A 10,388-nucleotide genomic window follows, 5' to 3' on the forward strand; every position below is an offset into this window, starting at 1 on the left:
TCATAGCTGTAAACCTGTTGACGTGTGGATTTTAGTAGCATCTGGCATTGTTTGTCACATAATATGTATCTTTGCCATGTCTTGGATTTTTTTTTTATTTGCCATTCTATAGAGCGCTTCATTTTATTTATGAGGTGCTGCAGGCGTTTATTGAATGTTTTGTTGCATCTAATGCTGAGAAAAAGGACGAACAGTTTGATAAGATTTGCAAAGGTGGCTCTAAACATAACCTAGTTCTCTTTAATAGCTCGACTGTGTCTGCAAAGGTGGCTAATTAACGATTATGCCGAGTAATGTTGGCCCTATTGTAGCACCTAATGTGTTTAGTAGTGTTTTCTTTTTTGTTAAAGAGAAGTTAAGCAGACCTACTATAACTGCATGATCAGACAGCCCGTCCAGGTGAGTAATGCCGGAACAGATTAGAGGATCGCTGGTCGAGATGAGGAGGAGGAGGAATAAACATTTATTTTTGAAACAGTATCCCGGGTTAAGCCCCAGTTCTACTCTAGGTGGGAGGTCTCCTCATTCCAGGAACCCTCTGGCCTTTGCTGCCTCCTTGGCCCTGGCAACGAGGTGTCATTGTTGCTCCAGGCCCTCGGAGACGAGCTTGGCCTCTCACGTTTCAATGAGGTCTTCGCTTTCTTGTCTGGCGTTATATTCTTTCGGTGAAGGCGATGCGTCTGTATCTAGATGCCATGGACACTCGAGGATCAGGTGCGCCAAGGTGTATGGTAAGCTGCACATTGGGCAGTGGTATCCTTGTAGCATTGGGCATAGTCTGTGCATGAGTATTTCCTTGTAGCATTTGGTATAGTCTGTGCATGAGTATTCCGTGGGTGTAAGTGTTACTCTCTAGTCTTCTGAGTGTGGTACTTTCTTCTTCGGTGAGCTTTGGGTGAGGTGGTGGGTGCACCCTGCGTTCCAGCCTGTGATATTGAAGGATCGCTGAGTAGGTGATGGGTACGGTCTCTGCCCCTGCTGACGCAGACCGGCATCTTGAGAGTAAGAAGGGTTGGCCCGGCAGGTGTGGCCTTGGGCCACGGTGTGTGCTGATTCGTTCCCCTCCAGCCCGTCATGCCCAGGAACCCAGGTCACGCAGGTGTAGCGGATCGAGGCGCTGTCGTGCTTCAATATCTTTAGTGCTTCTGTCGACACTAGACCCTTAGCATAGTTCCTGACAGCTGCTTCAGAATCGGAAAAAACTACAGCTGCGTCTGCACGTGGTAGTTGCTAGGGCGATTGCCGTCTCTTCTGCAGTCTCAGAGTTTTGTGCACGGACTGTGGCAGACGCTAGCTCTCTGCCCTTAGAATCTGTGACGTTCAGGGCGTAAGCATTTCTTTGCGGGTATTTGACTGTGCCGGTGTATCTGGCATCCGGACCTTGCCTGTGTCTTTGCCGTAGGGCATCCACTTGGGCTTGTCTTCTTTCCTTGTGGTACAATTGGTGCTATGCACAGGGATTTGCAGATGTTTGGAGGAATTCTTTCTTTTCGGTCCATGGTGGCCTATAAAGGTTTCACTGTAGCTCAGCCGTTGCAGCACTGATCTCCCGGTGGGCATGAGCTTAAGTCATTCTAACTGACTGGCTTTATGAGCTTCGGCTAATTCTTGCCAGGTGTTGTGTATGCCCGTCTTGAGAAGTCTCGTAGTCAAAGCCGTAGATGGTAGGCCCAGGGCAGTTTTGATGGCTTTGCATATTTGAATGTTAATTTTTTTCTACCTCTGATGAGATCTAGAATATTGGCCAGTGTACATGATGAACAGGTTGGGAGAGTAATGAGTTGAGGTAACATGAAGTGTAGACAGGAATGAAGGAAAATATGCCATTGAGCGTGAGCAGCTGTGACAGATTCTGTTGTCCAGTTAATAATGGAGAAATTAAAATTGCCATAAATGATCACAGTAGAATGCCAAAATAGCATATGCACTTCATTTAGAATGTTTTGAAACTCGCTTGAAAATGCACAATTTACATCCGGAGGGCAGTAGTATGCACTTATGAGAACATTCTGCTTGAGCATTGAAGTGAAATGAAAATGTGCTCTAGGAATGAACGAATGCCAGTTGGAACTGCAAGAATTTATTTTTTTAAATCTATGAGCATGCCACCTTCTATGCAGTTGCAACATTCACAACAAAAAGTGTTGCATGCAGATGTGAAAAGAAAAATTTTATAGGAGATGGTATCGTTTAGCCACGTCTTGATTAGTACAAGAAGAGATGTCACGCATGAATCAATGAGTGATGAAAGTGACATATATTTTGACATCACACTTCAACCTCTAGTGCATAAGAATGACAGGTTTGTAGACGTGTTATGGGTGTGTGGTTGCATAAGCTGTCAGTTTCCACACTTGCATAAGATGAAGGTTTGGCTTGTCATTCCAAAGCATGCTGAGACAGACGCACTGCACAGTTTATTTCCGAGTCCCAAACATATGTGTCGTTGTTGACCAAGAGCTTGTTAAAAACCAAGCAAGCTTAGTGTGAGCTGTCTCATACTGACTACAAATTTTTAAAAATTAATAAGAAAATAAATATATCTGTCATCCTGATTGCTGATTTGCTGTTCCTAAAAGATGGAGTAGTGCGAAAGTGACATATTTTATTTGTACATATTGTACTCAACCCACTGCAACAGTAAAAAAAAGGAAAGAAAGGAAGGAAAATGTAATTATGTGAAATTATACAGATGGAGCATCCTTTTTTTTTATGCTGAAGTAAACAATCAATATATGCACATGTGAATACGATATATGTGCATGCACTAGAATAACTTTCACCAGTCATATTATGTCAGCAAGACAGCAAGGTGGGCGAATTGGTTAGGATTTATCTTAGTTTTGGTAACAGCTAGCGCAAAGGTACGATGAGTAGAAAACGTTATTAAATACACGAGCAGGGCTGTTAATGGTTTGTGAACACTTTTCTGTAACGCTATGTGTTATATCCGCGTCCACAGCGACCAGGCCGGCATGGATAAGCGTAGGTTATGATTGAGCTCTTCCTTGTCATTTCACGCGCTGATAACCACGACTTATTACAATACGGCAGTTTCTTAACGTTTGCTAATCCGGCTTGGGCAAAGCTCCCGTCGTTGTGTGCCACCTCACGTCCGCCGTACGCGGTGCCGGCCGGGCAATAATAGATTGACTTTTGGATGGTAGTACGCTCGCTGCGTGAGGGCACCCCGCAGGTGAAGGGCATGGGAAAATAGCCCATTCTTACGACGCGGGGTTCGGTATGTGACCTGTGATTAGCCCGAGGGTTCAGATTAACTGCGTAGCTGTTGCGCGGCCCAATGCTTCGCGCTGCCCGATTGTAGACGGTGGACACTGTAACATATTTTAATTTCGCTTGCGTTTCGCTCGCGCAAGAACTTTCCACGACTCGCTGACTTCCCGTCTGTCGCCAATGAATGTTCCCCGGCCAGACGCTCCTAGGTCCAAGCCCGGCCCGGGCCCGAGTCTTGCCGTCCCGAGCATCCTTGGACCGAGTTTGGCATATGCGGCCGACAACGCTTTCTGTCTGGCCAACGCTAGTAGTAAAATCGTGTTTTGTCAACAATTAAGTTAGCGTGTTGACGGTACGTGAAACGTCGATCGCTTCCGTATCCCAGCTCTGTTGGCATTAGCTTTTTTTTTCTTATTGTGTTACACAATAGGTGCGATTGCGATCACTTTATTCCGACGGTTATGCTATGTTATGATAGAGCAGGCAGGCCGGATCGAGATGCCGTACTCGCTAGGGCCTTTCCTTGCCGTGCTGCGCGTACACTATCACCGATAGGTCGTTTATATGGACGGTAGGTAATAATAATAACGATAACCCCGAGAAAGGAATCCATTGACATACTGGCCCTGAAGATAGGTTCATGTTTGCCGAATCGCACCGTATGTATGTATGTATGACTCGGTCGAATTGGCACGTACAGTTGAGAGGCTCTCATGAGATATGCTCGCCGACGACATGCCGATGAAGTGCTGTTTAGTATTTTTCTCGCACACAACTATGTAAACGAACTTCCTATTAGCGTGTAGACGAATGATGAGGGCGACATATAGGTACAGTACCGTACATATTCGCCTGAGGAGGAACATTACAAATGTGCACATTGTATTCACATTTTATTAATTTAATGATGATATATGTGGGCTGTGTGGACCTTTAGGGTGTAGTGTAATATGCAATGTAGGAATGAAGTATTAAGAACACAACAAAATTTCTTGTCATATGACCAACTGAGTAAAATCTGCTTTTCAAGTGAACAAACATACCCCACAGGAATGCCACTTGTAGCTTTTTCAACTGAGCTACCACATTTTCAGTCACATATGCAGCTAGGGTATGCAGTCCAATTTTAGAACATGGCTTAATTAGCAAAAAGCTTTCATAATCTTGAATACAGTTAATGCATTAGAGGTGCAGCCTTAGTTACTGTACACATTGCATAATCTGCACACTGCAGAGCATTAATTTGCATAATTTGTTTAGTACTTTCTTCTGCATGTGGCTGCAAGCCTTTGATTTCAAGAGTGCGCCTAGGAAGAAAAGTGTTTGTGTTTGGTTTGGATGATGCACTTCGGTGGCCAAGAGGAGAAACATGCAAATTATAATATTTTTTTATTAAGATAGCTGCATTGGACCAGCAGGACCTACCTTTCATACCATGATTAGGGCAAGACAGATGGCACCTGACAAAATCCAGAAAATATATCATCCACTCTGAGTAATTGGTGAGCAAGCTTCAATACCATGAGGGGCCAGTGAGCCTTGGCTTTGGTATGACAGGATCAGTCTTGAAAATACCAAAACATATGTGCATAAGGGATAGGAGTTGCCTCTGTCTGAAACCCACTGATGACTCCATTATAAACGTAAGCAGCAGTGCTTGTGCCATGCCCTGCTGCTTAATTTCAGAGAGACTAAGAGATGAACGAAAGGCATAGATAGAAACATTGAGAGGAGCATTATTTATTGTTCTTTTGCAATATCATGCTGCAATTACCACAAATTATAAACACTGCAATAGTTGTCTCTAGCTTGCTCATTTTAATAATCGTTCCGTTCACAGTCTCAACACAACAGCATAACACAACATATTAACTTATTGCGCTAAAGTCTGAGAGTGTGTTGGTTACATATACTACATTTGGTTACATTTACGTATACTGGATGAGTGAGGGGCATATGAACACACTTAGTGCTGCTTTCCAACTGAGATTATTCAATCCATTGAGCAACCTGACTTTAAACTTTTGCAGGTGACTGTTCAAGTCAATGCACATACATTTACCCACATCTACTGTTTGTTCTATATTGATTTCTCTTTTACGGGTGATCACTGTGGATTATAAGGGATATTACAATTAAACATTGAAGGCCATAATTATGAAAATAATATGGCCTTTGAAAACAAAAAGCATAGACAGGCCATCAAAATGACAGCAAAAATAAAGAATAAATTAATTGTTTGTTTAAAAAGAAGCCTAATAAGCTTATTAAATCACCCATGACATGCCTCTTAATTGGCTCTTGAAAGTTGAGCTCCAAGACTGGCATGCTGTGTATATCACTGACAGTAAGCACCAGACTAGCAATACCAGAGTAACAGGGGAATCACCCATTGCAATCACCTCTGAAAATTTAGTCAATGGAGTTAGAGAGCTCTTCTAAATCACCTTTCTAGCAGCGGAGTAACACTGTACCATTTTGGAACAATACATTTGTGTTTCTCTGACATGACCCAAATACCTCAAATGGATCCCAGTACATATGGGAGAAGTAACCATGAATGGCCCTCCCAACCTCAATGAGAAGGCCGACCGAACCGCGCGAGAACTAACCCACCGCGTCTCGGACAGTGACGGCACAACACCCCGCAACCCCCGGGGAAAGGGGAAGGACTGCGGGAAGGCAACGACAGCGAAGTAGCGATACGAGACAACAGGGACAGACTGGTCACGTACCACGACATACTGACACACTATACGAAACGAAGAGAAACATACCCACAACCCCGCAAACAACTCGACAGGTTTCAAGAAACAGATTGGAGGAGGTTGCAAACCAGAACATTCCGAAACCCAGTAAATTTAGACAGAGTAAATTCAACACAATACCCAGACGCGAGCTGCAAGCTCTGCAAGCACGAACCCGCAGACAATGCACAGATCTCATGGAAGTGCACACATATCAGATCGATATATCTAGAGGACAAGATAGAACAGGGCCTTCTCGAGGAGCGATAGCTAAGCGCTCTGACTAGCTCGGAACTACACGACCAACTATGGGCTATCCAGTGGGCCCGGGCAGCGGTGGAAAGGCTATGCCTCACCGCACATAATGCCCGGGTGGCCTGAGCCTGGGCTGGAAACCTTGCAGATCCTTTTCTCATTAAAGTTATTTCCGTACGTCCCTCCCTGGTTTAAAAAAATTTACCTTCCTAAACACCATGTGCATCTTAATTTTTAGAGGCATGACTTATAGAGATACACTGGCAATTTAATCTCTCCCCCGTGGATGCTAAAAAGTCTCAAAAGGCAAAATGCTACTCGCTGATAGATGCTTCATATCAAAGAACATTTGCCCTTTTTACACACAATGCTTTGTTTAAGGTCACATTCAGAGCAAGTGAAAAGCACGATTAGGCCTATAATTCCCTGCCTGTAATGATACTTTGTACAAACTTGCTGTGAAACAGTATTGCATGAAGCTACACTGACTCTCTACAACTGCAGAAGATTACTCTTTTCATTCAGGCAGCAGTGACATTTCTTTCCATTCATAATAAGTGAGTCAAGATGCCTGTGCTCACATTATTAAAATTACGTATTTCCTGATAATAAATTGCAGTTAAGAATACTGCGTCCTTGACAGTGCTTGCAAAATTGATGCAGCAATGGCTGTCAAACTTGAGCGTAAAAGCATGTGTCGCATCAGAGCAAACTTTTCGGGGTAGAAAGACGGTAAGTGAGCCTGGCACAAGAGGTGCGGGTAGATACATGTTCTTGATGTTGTTGTGTTCTTTGTTATCTGCCATGGCATTGAAAAGGCCAGAGATGTGTCCCTGTACCTAGTGTAAGCAAGCATTAAATGTGAGTAGTTGTGAAGCTTGTGTATCTTCTGACAAAGCTATGTGGCTTTACTGTCTTGCTTCAGCTGCTAAATGGCACTCAAGGAATTGGTGTGTCCGTATTTGGGTGAAGTTTGATAAAAATGAGGCTGCCTCATTGGTGTGATGTGTGACTTTACCGTGTACCAGCCCCATTCTGCAGACTCTTGTCATGTATGGTATGAAGCTCAAGTAGAGTTGCAGACATCCATTGTAGATTCCTTATTTTTATAAAGAGGGAAGTACTTAAGGCTGACTGATACTATGCTTCCATCTCTTGTAATAGCAGCGTCTGTACAAAATACATTGGTCCAAAGGAACATCAGTGTACAGCCGTGCCATGGCCTTAAGTCTGTTCTTGCACCCAAGCAATCAGAAGGGACTGCAACATGCAACCTCTTTAATTCAAATGCTCATTCACATTGAATTAGCAATGCTGCCGTGGTGTTCACCTGGGCATGTTCTTGAGCGAACAGAGGGAGAGCAGCTATTGCCCTCATCACGTTCTGAATAATGATCTCAATCTGGTCCCTCTGCTTCAGTGAGGGCCAGTAAAACTGAGCCTGATAAATAATATGTGGCTGGAGTACAGACCAAACAGCATTACTGGCTATTTCGGTACAATCTTCTCCACATTTAGATGCAATCCTTCATATCAGGTGGAAGGTTGACATTGGTGTCTTCTTTATTTTGCCTAGCCAATTTGATCTTGTTCCGGATTGGCGAACATCAAGACCAAGGATCCGTACTTTTATTTCTTGTAACAAGGACCAGTGCCGGTAGCCAGGAATATATTGGTGCATGTGTTGGGGGGGAGGGGGTGAGCATTGTCTGCACATTGTCCTATGCCAGGTAAACAGACATGTTGGGTTCGGGGGCAAGGAGTTACGTTCCCGGTGTAGAGCATGCTGCAAAGCAATGCCGGTCTAGCCTGGTGTGGTTGGAAACGCCTTTCTCAAACTAATTGCCAATAATTGTTAGAAAGCTATATTGTGGCTACTTTTCCTTGCAGCAAGGTGTGTATTGTCCAAAATGAGTGATGCACGAATGATGGATGTCGCTGCACCTATTGCTGCCTGCAAATGTGAGCCACCATTCAGGAGCACAGCAGTACTGGACGGTAGTGCTAGTAAATTTACATAATTAGCAAGGCTTCAATATGCATACCCTGGAGTTAAATGTCAATATTGATTAAAATGGCTGTGACATATGAGTAGGCTTTGTTTTTTGTGGCCATTATCTGGCTTTTGCGCACCCCCTGGATGGGCTGTATTATTCTTGCATCCCTCTGACAACAAACATTTGCTTGTGAGTACTTCTTGCTACCTTTATTACTGATTTCTTTTCTTGATACTCAGATCCCTGTCTTTGCAATGTGGCCTCTGGCTGTTTATGTTCTTAGGAATGCAGACTTGTATGATGTTAACATATCTGAAAAGAAGCAGTATACACACTGAATACTTGAATGATAGAAAGCCACTGCTGTAAAATTACTGGTCAATCTCGGAAAGGGTCACCTGAATTGGCCACAATGAATAATTTACTGAAGCTATAAAAGCTGCTTTTCTGAATAAATTTTCCAAGACAAATACAGCAATATGCATGTCATGTTTGACGAGAATTCACAATTACCTGAAGCATATTTGCTTTGAGAATTAGTCCCAGGTGCCACAAGCACACTTGATGCAGAAGCTTGAAAGCAGTACAGTGACAGCCACACACCTCTACCACGTGGAATAAAAAAAATCCCAGACGGTAGCACACTACTCACCCAGTTAAAAAAAAAAACACATGTTGTCATTTATTGAAATTGCTCTTTATTTTTAAAAGTTCAATTCAGAACAAGTTACTACAGAGTGTATTAATGTTTATGTCGGTTTCCATATTACATACCCCTCTGTGGCAACAAAATGCTGCACATACGCAATCAGTCATGCATGCCCTCCTACAAAGAGTGAAATGGAAACTGAGTGAATCAAGTGACATGTGGCTCATTTGTAGTTGTAGGTAAACTTGATGGCTGATAGCACTAAGGGCAAGTAATAGTAGTATAAAGTTTATTTCTCTTAGTCGTTTGGGCGGTCGGTGCGTCCCTCAGTCCAGGGCTCCACTGATCTCTGTGGTTTGCTGGGCTTGATCGAGAAGAGCTCTCTGGCTCTCTACATCTTCACTAGCAAGCTAAACATCCCAGTGCCTGTTACTTGGCACTTACGCCGTAAGGGGCGAATTGGAATTTGGAGGCTGTAGTTTATACGTTCATGTTACGTGGGCAAGAGTTGGCAGCTCCTCGCACCAAGAACACATACTTTCATAGAATGCAGGGTGTACCTTAGTGAGTATTTGTAGGTGTAGATATGTGTTAGTCTGTACACAGCGCGAATCCCTGGCCTGTTCTTCCATAAGGTTGGAGTGCGGGCGGCTGTATTTTTGTCTCTCTTTTTCCTGGTTTTCGAAGGTGTCGTGTGGGTCAATGGGAGTTCCTTGAAAGGACTGACTAGTGCTCGGATGCTTATTGCTCGAGCAGTTCGGTCCACCCTCTCATTTTCCTCGAGTCCAGAGTGCGCCGGGCACCAAATTACCACCTGGTGCAATTCTGTGAATTTTGTATGGTATGGTACCCGTCATGCACGAACAGCATGCTGCCTTAGAGTCCATCATGGCCAATGCAGATTGTTTCTTTTGCTTCTGCATCTCGAAAGGCCAGCGCTATGGCTGCTGCCTCCATGGTGCAGGTTAAAGGGTTCCGAATGGAAGTTGTTATCCCTGTGGACCAATTGAAGGCCACTATTTTGAATTTGTCTGTTGCCACTCTACATGCATCTGTGTAGTATACGTCTGGATTTCTTTCACATTTCTTTTGTAAAGCCTTTGATTGCGCTTTTCTTCTGCTTTGGTGGTGTTCTGTGCTCATATTCTTTGGGATTCGTGAAACTAGAATTTCCTCTCTTGTTTGTCTGGGTAGCAAAACTGTTTTTTCTCAGCCATACTGCGCTATCAGTGGATATCCTGCCTTTTGTAACAGAGCCTTTCCTTGTTTTGTAGAATTCAGATGTTCTCTCTGAGGCATGACCACATGCCGTGTCATGTTCTTCATATGTGTTGTGAATACCAAGAGCCTCCAGCTTTTTGGCACATGTGTTTTTGGGAGCACTAGCTGCCCTGATGATGGAGCTCACTTTAGACATTTCAGCCTTATTTAGTTTTTGAAAGGGGAGGCTATAGGTCACCCTGCTAATAATTAATGCTCGCACAAGTCTGACTGCCTCCTCTTCTT

This window comes from Dermacentor andersoni, chromosome 2 (assembly GCF_023375885.2).
Source record: "Dermacentor andersoni chromosome 2, qqDerAnde1_hic_scaffold, whole genome shotgun sequence".
NCBI lineage: Eukaryota > Metazoa > Arthropoda > Arachnida > Ixodida > Ixodidae > Dermacentor > Dermacentor andersoni.